The sequence below is a fragment of the Scylla paramamosain genome, chromosome 15 (genome assembly GCF_035594125.1).
Source record: "Scylla paramamosain isolate STU-SP2022 chromosome 15, ASM3559412v1, whole genome shotgun sequence".
In the NCBI taxonomy this organism is placed as follows: Eukaryota; Metazoa; Arthropoda; class Malacostraca; order Decapoda; family Portunidae; genus Scylla; species Scylla paramamosain.
Genome location: NC_087165.1, coordinates 4,427,395 through 4,443,511, shown reverse-complemented (window position 1 = coordinate 4,443,511; position 16,117 = coordinate 4,427,395). Strand labels below are relative to the sequence as shown.

At 41.8% G+C, this 16,117-nt stretch overlaps 1 long non-coding RNA gene across 1 annotated transcript in view; it reads left to right on the top strand.

Annotated features, from left to right (window-relative positions):
* Window positions 1-15,653, top strand: part of LOC135107188 (uncharacterized) — a 28,808-nt gene extending 13,155 nt beyond the window's left edge. The window contains exons 2-3 of the long non-coding RNA XR_010271643.1: window positions 11,196-11,309; window positions 13,894-15,653. This is a non-coding gene — a long non-coding RNA (uncharacterized LOC135107188). The remainder of the gene's footprint in view (window positions 1-11,195; window positions 11,310-13,893) is intronic.
* Window positions 15,654-16,117: the final 464 nt, after the last annotated feature.

The window sequence follows — 16,117 nt, the reverse complement described above, 5'->3', positions numbered from 1 at the left end:
AGAGAAGGGAAGAACCAGTAAAAAGAAAGAGAGAAAGAAAAAAAGAAGGCGAAAGAGAAGAAGAGAAGGGAAGAACCAGTAAAAAGAAAGAGAGAAAGAAAAAAAGGCGAAAGAAAAGAAGAAAAGGAAGAAGAAGAAGAAGAAAAGGAGGAGGAGGAAGAGGAGGAGGAGGAGGAGGATCCGTCTGAAGAATGTCTGTGTAATCAAACCTCACAACTCTATCACTTTCTCCTCCGCCAAGCAAAACTTTCATTAAGCTTTATCCACGCTACGGACTCGCTCCCGCCACCTCTAATTACAAGCTGGTCAGGGCTAAAGATACGACCGATGATGTGTTCTGTCTTGTATCGAGGCAGCGGCATAATGACACGTTCGCTCTCCTTCTCCTCTCGCTCTCTGGCTGGCTGGAGAGAGAGAGAGAGAGAGAGAGAGAGAGAGAGAGAGAGAGAGAGAGAGAGAGAGAGAGAGAGAGAGAGAGAGAGAGAGAGAGAGAGAGGTGTTATCTGTGGTTAATTTGGCAAAACACGGCACTTGAGAAATGACATTGCTGCCAGGTAACCCTTTGGCTCACTACCATCTTTTAACCTCCTCCTCCTCCTCCTCCTCCTCCTCCTCCTCTTCCTCTTCCTCCAGTACCCCTTTCCTACCCCTGCTCCCTCCTCCATCTACCTCCCCTCCTCCCATCCATTCGGGGAAAGCACATTCGCTGGCTGGTTTGGGGTAACATGAGACGGGGACGCAGGCGGGCAGGGACAGGCAATCAAGTTATGGCGGAAAATTGTCGCGGGGATGATGGATATTCTGTGCATAGAGGAGGAGGAAGAAGAGGATAATTGGTGAGTGCGAGGAAGACTGCTGAGGAGGGAGCTTCTAGTGGTGGTCAGTCTTGGGGGTATAGAGGGAAGAGTAAGGAGTGTAGCAGGAAGGTGATGTGAGACTGAGAGACTTAAGGGAGAGGGAAGGAAAAATTTAGGAACTTGTTTTTTGAAGATGAAAAGTTGTTTGGCGTTTTATGAGGGAAGTGAAATAATTAATGAAAGGAGAAATGAAAGTGAGTACTGTTGATTGGCGTATAAACGAATGACGTAGTAAGGTGAGAGGAGAAAAATGAATGAAAAGAGAGAACGAATGAGAGAGTAAAGGGAGTGGTTTAGATGGAGAGTAGGAGGCAGTGACGGAATAGAAGCGTGAAGAGTGTTGGAAGAATGAAAGTTTGTATAAGCGAGACAGTTCAGCAAGGGGAAGGAGGGGAAAGAAAGTAGTGAATGAGTGAAGGTTAGTTTAAATTATAATAGAAAAATAGCTATATAGTACGCCTTTTTTATTTCTTCGCTTTTACTTTTCTTCAGATGTAGAATCAACTGAACACAATATTGTACCAAGCAAATTAAAGGAGAAAAAACTGTCAATTTCGTCCCTCCAAAAAAAGTAATAAATAAATAAATAGATAAAAAAATAAATAATAAATAAAAAAAATAATAATAATTGATTAAAAACATTCGTATTGGAAAAGTGAAATCATGTGGTGCTAAAACGACAGAAAAGTAAAAATAAAGATAAAAAATCCATTAAAAAAACTCCGGAAGAAAACTAAAAGGTAGAGAGAGGATAAATATCGCAAGTTTGTGGAATGACAGATAGACAGATGAGATAACAGCCCTTTAGCATGCACACCTTTGTTCTACACTCCTCCCCTCCCCGACCCTACACCCCTATTCCACCATGTACCTGTTCCCATACTCCCGACTCGGCTCATAAATACCACACAGGGACAGGCGCCGTGGCTGCCGTGTCGCCGCCGTAGCGTTGACTAATCAGGATATCCATAATTCCCTGCTTAATTCACGCCCTGGACACGATGAGGGATGGCGTCGAGGTGTGTGTGTGTGTGTGTGTGTGTGTGTGTGTGTGTGAGAGAGAGAGAGTGAGGGGTTCTCGTGGTCCTCGCAAGTGCCTCCCTCGCGTGACGTCACCAGCGCTGCACCAGTCGCATCCTCGAGGTGACAGTAGGCGGTTAGTGGTATTGATTTGGGTTGGCTGGAGTAGGTGGCCGGGGACAGTCACTGGACCAATGGGGCGGCGAGTCTGGGCGGCGGATCAGTGCGAGCCGCCACGACCTTTGTTTCGAAAAATATGCGACGCCACAACCGGCCTAATAAGATGATTTATTGCGCGACGCTGCGAGTACCAACAATGCCCCTATTTGCTCCAGAGACACGGTGCTCGTTTCGCCCGTACAGCCGCGCGGGATAAGGGTGCAAGTCGCCCCTCCGCCTCCCCTCCAGCCTGCGACCTTCACCCGCGCTGCCGCCGGTGAGGGAAGTAATGACTTTATTAGGGTCGGGTAATTTATCGAGGGTCCAGGAGCCGCGAGTGATTAGGGAAATGGGTGAAATGAGCATTGAGACGTCTTGCTCCCCACACCCCTGTCAACCTGTCGCCCCTCCCACCACCCATCACCCACCGTCCTTCCTTCCTTCACTCCTCATTTTCTTCCACCCTCCGTCACCTTTCCGCCCCGCCCCGTCCTGCCTCACCCCGCCCCCGTCCAGTGGTGACGCAGCAGTTGAAAAAGTCATTATGTGGCGCTGCAATTGTAACTTGGAGGCTGATTTATGGTGTTTCTGGCAGACGCATGCGAGGAGTCCTACCTGGGGACACGAAGGAGGGTCACGGATGCCCCCCGCCGCTCCATACCTCCTGTACTTTCCTTCTATACATGTTCCTCTGGTCCTCGTTATCGTCCTTGTCCTCTTTCTCCTTCGTCATTATCATTACCCATCATCTTTTTGTCCTTGTCCTTCTTGTTCTCTTATTTCTAATTGCAGGTTATCTATAGTTTTCTTCTTCCTTTTCCTCATACGGTTCCTTTCTTCTCAGGTATTTTTATTTTTTTTTGCCGTTTTTCTCAACTTCACTTCCTCAGAACTCTTATCATTGCGTGTTTGTTCTTTTTTTTTTTGCTGATTCTTTTTATTTTTCCTCTCTCTTTACGGTTCTTGTTCACTCGTTAATTTAATTTTCTTCCCATGCTTTTTTTTTATTTATTTACCATTTAGTTCACTTCATTGCCTCGAATCTCTTCTCGTCATCCTCCTTTTTCCTTCTTTCTTGTTCTATTTTTTTCTCAGGTTCTCATTTTCTCCCACCTCTTCCCCATCCTTCTCTTTCTTCTCTTCTTACCTGATTTCTTTCCTCCATTTTTGCAGTTTGATCCACTTTCATGCCTCGAATCTCCTCTCGCCCTCCTCCTCCTCCTCCTTCTCTTTCTCTCTCTTTTTTTTCGTGTTTGCATGTTCTCGTTTACTCCTTTTTCCTCATGTTCCTCGTTCTTGTCTCTCTTTCTGTTTTCTTTCTTGCTTTCATATTTACTTTCCATCGAATCTCTTGTCTATATTATCGACCTCGCTTCCTCCTCCTCCTTGTTATTTTATGTTAATCTGTATTTTTCTCCTATGACTCCCACCTCTCCTCTGCTCTCCTTTCCTCTCCTGCTCAGTGTAGCTAAACAGGTGAGGAGATACAGGCTGTGGGTTTCATTTCATTTGAAGTCTTCATTACTTTGCATACTCACAGCTGCCCGTCGCCTCCGTCCCGCTGCGTTACTTACTTACGTTACTTTCTTCACTAAACTTCCGCTTGCAGAGATTGTCTTTGTTATGAATCAGGTTTTTCTGGCTTTTTTTTTCCCCTCCTTGACTTTCATCTTGGCACGAGAGCTTAATTGGCCTTCAGCAATACTCGTTTTTGTTTTTGTGGTGATCTCTCAGACATCTGTCGACTTGTGTGTGTGCGTGTGTACAAAAAAAGTAAGCCTTTATTATCTCGTTTCTCTTTTCTCCTTTTATTCTATTATGTCCTGCAACACATGAGTTTTTATCTAAAGTTTTTTGTATATATATATATATATATATATATATATATATATATATATATATATATATATATATATATATATATATATATATATATATATATATATATATATATATTGGACAAAGACGAGATAAGTGAGTGGGGAAAGGTGGTACAGGAAAAAATAGGAAATAAGGGAAAAATGTAGCACAACCCGTATTTTTGCATTCGATTTCTTCTCCGATAAGGACTGTTTTCCTCCAACACCAGTAAAAATGATCAGCCGGGTGGAGCACCCTTGTCAGACCATCAGTAGAGGATATGAACACACTCGTAAAACCTTTCCATATAAGATGTATAGTTTTACCTGTTGACAATACAGAACCCTTGTTTGACTCTGAGAGGAGGCACGAACACACTCTCAAAACCCTCCAATAACTCCGAATAAGTCCTATATATTTTCCCTATTGACAATACAGAGCCTTTCTGAAACTATAACGAGAAGCATGAAAATACCCCCCAGAGCCCCAGTAACTTTACAGCCAGTTAAAAAAAATAGTGAAGTTTCAGCACCGATATGTTTTGAGAACGTGATCTAAGCAGTACTATTATTTTAGCTTGAATTGCTATTTTATCTCACGATTGGAGCCCAGATCTCCTTCATTAAAGAATTTTCTCTTTACAAGAGGAATGAATTACGTACAGTACACATTCAACTCGTTTTCAATTATCCTTTCTTTTTTTTTGTGCATCTCAATCATGATATACCGGTCTCTCTCTCTCTCTCTCTCTCTCTCTCTCTCTCTCTCTCTCTCTCTCTCTCTCTCTCTCTCTCTCTCTCTCTCTCTCTCTCTCTCTCTCTCTCTCTCTCACACACACACACACACACACACACACACACACACACACACACACACACACACACACACACACACACACACACACACACATCCGCGTCTGTGGGGCAGGTGTGGCAGGGACGCGATGACCGGCCGGAAGAATAACTCACCTACGTGCAGGGGCGTAGCGGGGGAGGACAACTGTCACAGAGAGAGAGAGAGAGAGAGAGAGAGAGAGAGAGAGAGAGAGAGAGAGAGAGAGAGAGAGAGTTAGGCGAAGAGGGAATCTATACGTGGTTTTAACATCTGTAGATAACGTGGAGAAGGAGGAGGAGGAGGACGTAATCCTTTTTGACATTTTTATGCATTCGTGAAATTATTCTTGTCTAGATTTCATTCATCCATCCATCTCTCTCTCTCTCTCTCTCTCTCTCTCTCTCTCTCTCTCTCTCTCTCTCTCTCTCTCTCTCTCTCGCTCTCATTTTCTACCATGGCTGAAACTAGATGGTGGGATGGAGGGAAGGAGGGAGGGAGGGAGGGACGGGGACAGAGAAGGAACAGAGAAGAAATTATTTGGAAAAAAAAAAGAAAAAAAAAATTTAAGTTTTGAAATGCATGGAAAATAATTTAAATAATAGAGTGGAGAATTACACAAAACAAGAGAAATGATAAGTAGGAAGAACGAATACTGAAGAGAGTATAAGGGTTGGTTCTTCTTTTTGTTAATTATTCTTTGTCATCTTTTAAAATTTAATCCTTCACTATTCTTCACTTGCCTCTCTTCATTCATGTTTATACAAATTTCTTACATTGTTGTGCTTTTATATTGTTCTGTTCCACACTACCAGTCCCTTTGATACAAAAACAATTGACAGGGAAGGATCGGCAGACGGACAAACTAACAGGAAAGCAGACAGACGGACGGACAGGTGGACAGAAAAGCAGATAGGAAGAGAGAAACAAATGGACAGACAGACACGTATAGACAGAGAAGCAGAGACAAATGGACAAAGAGAAGGAAAGACAGACACATGCTGACAGATGAACACACACACACACACAGACACACACACATACTGACTGACATTAATACTTCCAGGTTCTTCTCCTCCTCCAGCACCTGCCAGTCTCCCTTGCTTGGTTCACTTCTGACACGAGCGTTCTCACAAAACTCACGTCTCTCTCTCTCTCTCTCTCTCTCTCTCTCTCTCTCTCTCTCTCTCTCTCTCTCTCTCTCTACAGCAACAGCAGTAGTAAATAACAATTATACGCGACCATCTATTTATTTGGTCACCCCGTCGAGTGTGATGAAAGAAAACGTGAATTAGTCTCAATATTAGCACGGAGTAGTAAAAGGAGGAGATAACATGCACTGGGGAGGAGGAGGAGGAGGAGGAGGAGGAGGAGGAGGAGGAGGAGGAGGAGGAAGAAAAGGAGAAATAAAAACAGCAACAGACTATTATAATTATGAGAGGGAATAGGTCAGTAAAGAAAGGTGACAGAAGAAAAGAAAAAGTGGAAGAAAAGATTAGAAGCAAGTGATATGATGGTAGTATATAATTTTAGTATAATGTCGTTTCAGTTTTTGTTCACTTATGTTTTTCTTTTTTTTATGCCAGTTCTTTTTGTTTTTTTCTTCCTATTTTTTTTATGGGGTTTAGTAATAGTTTCTTTTCATTCGTAGTACGTTGCGGCCAATGAAAAAAAAAATAATAACTTTACTTTTTGTTTTATGATTTATTTTCTTTTTTTACGTTTGCTTGTGGCGTTGGTCCATTAGAGCGGCTGGGATCGGACCGTGTGTCTTTGTGGCGGTGATGTAACGCTGAACTTCACTCTAAGTCTCTGATCCGTATTCTGAAACACCTTGCTCTCTCACCACGTCTGTTTCCAAAGCCTACAGATGTGATTAGCCGGGTTATCAGGAATTTTTCTCCTTCTAGTATAATAGGAATCTTGTTGAACTGTCACTAGAACTCTAGAAAACAAAATAAAACAAAATAAATAAAAACTCGTGTGCAACTTCAGCTAGATCATTTGAAAGTAACAAGGTTGCAGTCTCCTCTCTCTCTCTCTCTCTCTCTCTCTCTCTCTCTCTCTCTCCCCAAGTTAGGATTAACGGTCGGATTCGGACAATGAGGAGTGCGAGGATAAAAAAAGAGTGAACACAGTTTTATTTCCTTCTTACTGGTGCTGGTAAATGTTTTCTTGAGTGAGTAATAAGAAAATACTAGAAAGGAAAGCCGTTTCTGTTATCGTCTCATATTTTTTTCCCATTAAGTAAGAGAACAGCTCATTTTACTTGAGTTTTCTCGGTTCTTTTCTTGCTAGGACTTTTTGGGAACTGGATTTTTTAGCGTTTTTCTTACGTATTTTGTTTTTTAGACCTTAACCGCTCTCCTCAATACATACTTAACGATTTTCTGATGGTATTGAAATTTTTGAGGCACTTCGCCACTTTGGTTGATATCAGTGTTATCTTATGAAAATTGAACTCTAAACTTGCAGCAAACTCTTTCATTACGTTCAGAGAAGTCAAAAAGTAGGTAAACATTATTAATTAATTATTAGTGATTATGAGCACAACAATTTTCTTCCCTAAATTAAGAAGGAAAAAGTTCACTAATGCCATTCACTTGCTTCATTACAGTGACTAATTGGCAAACACCTGCTGGCAAAAGTAATCACGCCACTTGGATGAAGAACAACCGGGACTATTATAGCTAATGACATCTGCAATCTAATAATAAGCGCCACATGTAAGACCTGATTTGCAACAGTGGAAATTAATAGAGCCGAGTGTTAATGGCTTAGTGATGGGATTATGGGTGGGAGGAGCGGTGATTTATAGACGAGCAGAGCAATATAATGAATGGCGTGTGGAAATTGCCCGAAGCTAAGCGTGTGGTTTACCTTCAGAGACTCTCATTGCTTTCTCCTTGGTGTTCCCTTCCGGACTGTGATGCTCGGGACGGCTGTTGATGGTGGAGTGTGTGAGGCAAACTGAGTCACTTGCCTGATCTTGGTCTCCATCTCTGTGTCTTTATCACGAGTGTGTTGCAAAGAAAAACAGCTGATGAGAGAAAAATAAAAGTGTTTTCAAATACGAGTCAAATTCAGTTGTTGTTTTTCTTTCTTCTGTTTTGGGTAAGGTTATTTCTTCAAGCCTTCAGCGCATGGTATTCTCTGCCTGCCTGCCTGCCTGCCTGCCAGTTTCTTCCGTTGCTCCCACTATATTCCTACCACGTGTTTTAGTTTAGTGTTGGTGTTGTCCGAGTATTGCTTTCAACTTAGCGTTCCGTGTCACTTTAATTCATCTTTTGTTTCTTTTTTGTCCCTAAAACCAGACCCTCTCTCTCTCTCTCTCTCTCTCTCTCTCTCTCTCTCTCTCTCTCTCTCTCTCTCTCTCTCTCTCTCTCTCTCTCTGAACATCCGAGTGGATTTGTGTACTAATAGATTGAATGCATTGAATAATTATATTTATTTACCCATAGAGTACAACATACATGTTATATAATAAATGTATGTATTGTCCAATAAGGAGAGAGAGAGAGAGAGAGAGAGAGAGAGAGAGAGAGAGAGAGAGAGAGAGAGAGAGAGAGAGAGAGAGAGAGAGAGAGAGAGAGAGAGAGAGAGAGAGAGAGAGAGAGAGAGAGAGAGAGAGGGAATTGTACAAGTCTGAGGACTATAATAATTGAATAAAATAATAATAACAATCAACTAAAATGAAAATACAATGGAAAAGGATAAAAAAAATCACATCATTGCATTCCAATTAATGAGCAAGACATGAAAGGAAGAGAAGAATGAATGGCGTGAGAACGTAAGCGGCAAAAAAGTAATATGGAATAAAGAAGCAAAAGGAAATAGGATAATAGAAAGTAGGACGATGATTACGAGTGGCGAAGGGAAAAAAAAGTAAAGTATGTTGGGAAATGCGGGTTGCCTCTGTTCATTTCGATCCTTGAATCTCGCGTTCTTAAACATGTTGGCGTCTCGATTTTGTTTGTCTGTGTTTCGTGTTTTCCAGCGTTTAATCTCGATTGTGTTCACTCCGCCTCTTGCCCGCGTGCTCTTCAACGTCTTGTCTCGACTGGTTTCTGCAGCGCTCTGGAGTGTTCTATCCATTGTTCACGTGTTCTTAATCGTTTTGTCTCCACTGTTCTCTCCGCCTCCGAGTCCCGTGTTCTTCAGCGTCTTCGCATGTAACTTCCACTGTTCACTCCTCCTCCGAGTTCCGTATTCTTCAGCGTTCTGGCGTGTTCTCTCACTGTTCACTCCGCCTCTCACAGTCTGAGCAGCAACGCGTTACAATCTTTTGGCCGCGAGCGTCACCACAACACACGCTGCGTCACTTGAGTCACGCCACACTATCTTAACAGAGCGCAAACAAAACTACATGGCTCCCTCTGCCGCCACTCGTGTGTCTGGACCTTACGCTCTGAACTCACGACTACAACACACCTTTACAATGTAGTTCCATGCTATTTTTTTCTTATTTATATTTTGTCCTCTTTTTTTACTTAACTTTACTTTAGACTTACTTTTTTTTCTTTTTTAATTGATTTTTATATTCTAAACTTACAACTAGTACAACACCGTAACAACAAAAACATGGAAATGCTTCATGGTCTCTTCCGTTTTCTTTTTATTTCATCTCCTGTTTTTTTTTTTCTACTCTAAACTTGCAACTAGAACATAGTATTACGAAATAGTTCCATGGTAAATTTTTTTATTTAATTTTCTTTTCTTATTAGTATTTTTCTACTTTATACTTACAAATAGAACACACAAGTACATACAATATAGATTCAATTATTTTTTGTTTAATTTTTCATTTATATTTTTTTCTGATTGTCATTTTTCTTTTCTTGTTTTCTTATTTTTTTTTATTTACATACTAAACTTATTATTAGAACCTTTATTTTTCACTTCTTTTGTATTTTCCATTTTGTTTTTTCTGTTTGATTTTCAGTGAGCTCCTCAGTGGATGACGTCGTGGCGCCGCAGCAACGCGAGCATTATTGTTGTTGCTGCTCTTCTTCTTCTTCTTCTTCTTAAGAATATTACTATTGTCATTAATGTAAGAAAATTATCCTCTCTCTCTCTCTCTCTCTCTCTCTCTCTCTCTCTCTCTCTCTCTCTCTCTCTCTCTCTCTCTCCCCCCCCTTACGTTACGAGCCTTTCAATAAGATGAATGAAGTAAATATGTACATTGCAAGGTTACCGTTACAAGGATAAAATCTGCACCTCGCACGTCACTTTCAACCAGGAAGGAATGGCAGGAGATAACTGGAGCTCCACGTCATGGTGAAGTTATTATATACACATTTTTTCCATATACCCAAGAGCACCCGCATATGAATCATTGCACGAGATTATTATAGGGAAATGACAGTACCAAACGTCACTAAATGATTTTCCGTAAGGGGTCTTCTACTGATACTCGAGAAAGACATTCTTTAAACTTCTGAATCCAGTAGCTTTCTTTTTAATCTTGTTTTTAGTAAATCTATATGCATTTGTTGAGTTTCATAGTTCTCCTGAAATCAGTGAGTTGCGTACTGAGTCTCGTAAAATACTTGCTTTAAAGGTCCATAGTTTCATGGAAATCTGACAAGCAATGGACTGTTTCAATAAGTTTCATGAGGTCACCAGGACTGTAAGGGTCAGTGAATTCTCTCACAGTGATATGCAACACCACATGGACCTAAAAGACATGTCAAAAAAGGAGTGAAAGAGTAGATTTTCCAATTTCTAGGCGAGTAAAAGACTTTCTAGGTGTGAAAAATAGATTTTACTATTTCTAGGCGATATAATGTTTAGCGGTGGCTAAGATGAAAGATGTGCCCTGTAGCAGTGGAAGAATTAAGAGGTACAGTATGCTCTTTAAAGTCAGGGAAGAAAGTATCGTAAAGATGTGAACAGGGAATATAACACGTTCTCCTCAAATGGCAATCGTGAAAGTAGCCTTCTATTAACCCTTGGCTGTGTCTGAGGCGAGTGAGACCCTTATTCAGAACCACTCTACTCTCTCACCACGACTTATTTTCCAAGGCCAGAGACGATTAACCGGGTTCTCAAGAATTTCTGTTAATAATGTAGAAATCTCATTAATCTGCCACTAGAACCGTAAAAACACCATAAAAAACCCATGTAACTTCAACTAAAGCCCTTTGAATATAGTGGAGGTGCGGTGCAGAAGTGTTTAAGAATACGGACGAGTGAGGAGCGAAGGAGACAAGGTACGCTAACCTGAACAGAATCGCACCATCTCCTTTTACTTTTCCTTCCCGCGTCGACTGTTCTGCACTGGCAAGGTTTATGTGTTGCTTGAACGTTTTATTCCATCATCCACCTGTTCTTTATTGCCGCGGCTGATGCGCTGAGGAGGAGGAGGAGGAGGAGGAGGAGGAGGAGGAGGAGGAGGAGGAAGATGGACGGTGCAGGAAGATGTGGAAGATGCGGTCAAGTGAGTGAGGTGTGTTATTTTTGTTTCAGGTTGAGAGGGCGAGTCTGGCTTGAGGAGATAATGTTACTCTCATCACCACTGCCACTAGCACCGCCGCCGCCGCCAAATTTTCCTCCGCCATCATCTCGCGCGAAGGAAATAAGGTACAGTAAAGATATGATGTTCTGTTTCGCTGTACTTTATATATATATTTAAGGAAAAAAAAAGTGATGTACGAGTATGTGCATTGTAGAATTAGTCTCAGCGCGGCTATAATCGAAATGAAAAATAACGCTGAAGTGAATTAAGCCATAAAAACGGATTAGATTTACGCTAATATAGACAAGCATGAAGACAGGAAAAAAGAGACCGGAGAGAGAGAGAGAGAGAGAGAGAGAGAGAGAGAGAGAGAGAGAGAGAGAGAGAGAGAGAGAGAGAGAGAGAGAGAGAGAGAGAGAGAGATAAGAATCGTAACAATAGACGAAGAAATGGAACTAGAGAAAAAAAAAAGGAGACAGACAGATGTAGATAGATAAATAGCTAGATAGATAGATAGATAGATAGATAGATAGATAGATAGAGAGAGAGAGAGAGAGAGAGAGAGAGAGAGAGAGAGAGAGAGAGAGAGAGAGAGAGAGAGAGAGAGAGAGAGAGAGAGAGAGAGAGCACATGTAAGAATCACGTTAGTAAACGAAGGAGAAATGTAACGAGAGGGAGAAAAAAATAAGAAAATAATAAATATAACTTAAAGGAAAGTTTATTAGACAATTTCAATATCATATATATATCAGTCTCATAACCGATGACAAAAAAAAAAAAAAAACGGCGAAACTAAAATATTAACACAGTTGTAGCCTTTCCTCCCTGCTTTCCCTCTCTCCGCAAAAAAAAAAAAAGAAAAAAAAGAGAAAATATTGCCTGCCATTGATTTTCCATACCGAGCGAGGAAGATATTAGGATTGATAGACTAGATGAGGAAAATCAAATGAAATACGAGACCTCAAAATGTTTATCCTGTGAGTGGCGGCTGCAGGGAATAAGATTGAAATATATACCGTCTAATATTTCATTCTTGTCGCTTCTTTGCACACCTGAGCATTACACCTGAAGGGGGAAGGAAGGGAGAGGGAGGGAGAAAGAGAGGAAGGGAAGCAGAAGGAGAAGGAAGAAGAAGAGCTGGAGGGGGTGTCATGAAGAAGAGAGGTGAGAAAATAGCGTGCTAAATAAGAGGAATAAGACGAAGTAAAAAGGGGAATAAGAAGGAGCGGCGGCGCAGGCTCCTAATCCATCAGAGCGCAGGTGAACATTACGGGGTGTGGCTAATGAGAGGCCGAGCCCACCTGGATACGATTTCCGCGGCGCCCCTCAGGTGAGTTACCTCCGCCGTATATAAACCCACGTAATATGTGAGAAAGTCCCATTTACGGCGGATATATGACATATTTAGGACGCTGAGTTATGGCGCCCCTCTGATTGTCCGGGTGGAGGGGGAGGGGGAGGGGTGATAGGGTGCCGCCTCCTCCTCCTCCTCCTCGTCGTCGCCGGTCGGCTTCCTCCCCACTCCTCCTCCTCCTCCTCCTCCTCCTCCTCCTCCTCCTCCTCCTCCTCCTCCTCCTCCTCTTCCTCTTCCTCTTCCTCCTCTTCCTCTTCCTTCCTCTCTGTCCATTCCCTTCCCACCATCTTCCCTCTTTGGACACCTCTGTACCTGGTCTCTCTCTCTCTCTCTCTCTCTCTCTCTCTCTCTCTCTCTCTCTCTCTCTCTCTCTCTCTCTCTCTCTCTCTCTCTCTCTCTCTCTCTCTCGGTAATATTTTCAGTATTTTTCCTTTTATATACATATTTTTTTTTTATCTGCACTGTCCGTTTTCTCCTTTTTTTTCACACTTCGTCCTCATCCTTGTATCGGTCCTCTTCTTTCTCTTTCTCCTCCTCCTCCTCCTCCTCCTCCTCCTCCTCCTCCTCCTCCTCCTCCTCCTCCTCCTCCATCTTTTATTGCCCCTCCACTTCGTCCTCACCTTTCTTCGTATGTTCGTTTCATACTTTATTAGCGACTCTTCCTTTTGTCCTCTGTCTTTGAGAGAGAGAGAGAGAGAGAGAGAGAGAGAGAGAGAGAGAGAGAGAGAGAGAGAGAGAGAGAGAGAGAGAGAGAGAGAGAGAGAGAGAGACTGACTGACTGAATCTCTTTTATTGATTACGTGCATTTTTTTTTTTTGTTTTTTTTGAGGCTTAGTAATGCATTATTGTTGATGTGCAGTTTAGTGCTTTGAGAATCTGAAGTGTTGCATCATATCTCTTTATACTTAAGATTTGCTATTTTCTTCCTCACCACCTTACAATTGCGTTGGTTTGTTCATACGCCCGACTGAGATCCCTTTCAATTAACCCTTTCACTCTTATTTGACGTACCATTCCTTAATTACGAACCATTTTTTGAGATATTTATTTATTTATTTAGTTTTGTTCCACAGCTGTCTCTAAACATTTAACCATTATGAGATGTTAATTTTCTCTTATTCTTAATTCTAAAGCCACCTCAAAGCATCTTATTGGTCAGAAGTTGGAGAATCTATACATTTCACTATTATTATTATTATTATTATTATTATTTATTTATTTTTTTTTCTAGTAGGCGTTTGTTAAGGTTTGACACATTGCTTTTTTAGTGTGATGGTAAGGCACGGTGACCGGAGTGTGATGGTAAGGCACGGTGACCGGAACAACGCACCACACCACGCCTTGTCTCTTTGCAGGGATAATAATGCAGAGGAGGGATTCCAGTCCTCGCGTCCCGCCTCTCTTCTCTCTTCTCTTCTGTGATGAGTGGTGCTTCACGACACTTACTGTGGCCACTTTGTTGATCTAGTCTTGTTTTCGATTAGATTAAACGGAAAATTAGAATATAACAAAAGAAAATAGGGGAGGCTGCAAGGAACCGTCAGACCTACAAGTAGCAGTCCCTGTACGAAATATACCTACTTAGTATGTACTTCCACCTATCGCCATCATCACAAAAAATATGTGATTAATTCCAATATGCATGGGTTATTTGAGTATTAAGAAATGTTTGAGTATAGTTCTTTATACTTTTTTTTTTGGTAATAATACTGTTATTCATCATCCCATACCCTCCCTTTTTTTTTTATATAATTTACCCAGCAATTATACTTTCGTTTCCCTTCTTGTTAGCTGTGATTGCCTCCTACCCTCACGTATCTTCTCTAGTGTCTGCACGCGGGTCTTCTACATCTTCTTCTTCCAGCATAACATTGCACCGTGAGTGCACATGGCCTTTGCTTCTAAGTGAACTAAAACAAGGGTGTGCAGGTGACCGAAATTTACGTTTAACTTAAAAATGTTAAGGAGAAATTAACATTACTCGCTAGCACAAGATCTAAGGAAGACTTCTTTATATCTCAGCACAGCACTGGCCGGTATTCAGAAAACGCTCTGCCCTCTCACCACGACTATTTATATTTTCAAAAGCCAAAGGAATGATTAGCTGGCTACTTAAGAGTGTTTTCCCTGCTAATAAAATATAAATCTTGTTAATCCGTCAGTAGATCCGTAAAAACACCCGTAAACACCGTGTAACTTCTAGTAGTGCCTTTTTTAAAGTATTCAGGTTGCAGCGCAGAAGTATTTCAGAATATTGTTCATTATCTTAACATTTCCTAGGGACTTTAAATGCAGGGACAGTTGTTTAAGGTCCACCAGTCTCATGCCGTGCACGTGGGAAAGGCAGGGACGCGGCGGCGAGTGGTGACGCAGGGCAGCGGAAGGCAGCGGTTAGAGTTGAAAAAGTGCGTCTCGGTTAAATGTTAAGACAAATGCAGTCGGTGAAAGAATGAATGAATCACGAAAATTAGAGGTTGATGAGCATCTTGAGTCCCTCATTGCCTGGCCGCGTCCTTCCTTGCTTCTTTCCTTCCGGGCACCACAATTCAAGGGTCTCTCTTTTGCTGCAGAATAGTTTGTTCGTCTAAATAGAACGAAAAAAAAAAAAGTCCTGAAATTATTGAAGGAATGCGCACAAATGTTTCCTTCGTGTATTATTGTATGTTAGGAAATGGTTTCATTGCATGGACGCCGCGCAGGCCACAGCCACCACCACCTCCAGGCACAGCTGTGAGGAATGTAAGCCGTTTGAAATTTCCTCTCCTGATGTGTCTTTTGGAGGAAGGGAAAGTTAAGGTGATTATTGCACTGAGACAACACCAGCAGGGAGCAAGAAAAAGCTAAACCCGAGGCGTGTTCTGACAAAGCCCTACACATGAGGAGCTGTAGGGAGCTTCAGCAAGAGGCCCTGCAGGTGGTGACTATAAAACACCTGGACCTCGCGTGTAGCCACTGTGGTTCTCGGGGTGCAGAGCCATCGGTGGGGAAGGTGCAGCCGCCGCGATAAGGAAGGCGGTGCTGCAGCTCGCGTATCCTGTCTATGCAGATATTCTCGCACTGAATGTATCGATGTGTATCTTCGTCACTTGGCATCTTATTAGTAGACATTTACAAATACTGATGTGAAGTAAAGTCAAGGTTTTTTTATTTGATTTGTTATGTTAAAATACTGTGCTTCACACGCCGGATGGTGAACACTTGCTGCTTTCGTGTTCGATGACTTAAAGGGGATAAGAAACACAGACCTGAAAATTGGAAAATTTTATTCCAGTGAAATACCAAACAAAAGAGGTACTATTTCAGTATTATATTATAATTCTTTTGTACGCAACATTCCAGATGATGGGCAAGACAGGTTGTGTAAGAAAAAGTTGCTTGTTTATTCAGCTGAGGATCATCGCTGGCGGAGAAAACAGTTGGTGCAGTCATGTATTTGTGAACATTTGGGCTTCCTTACCAACACCTCGCGTTGAAAAAGTTACAGTGCAATGAATGCTTGGGACCTAAAGGCGGAGGTATGTACAATACCAGAGGGCGGCGTTTCTCATACGCAAAGTAAGTCCCTCCATTTACCAGTCT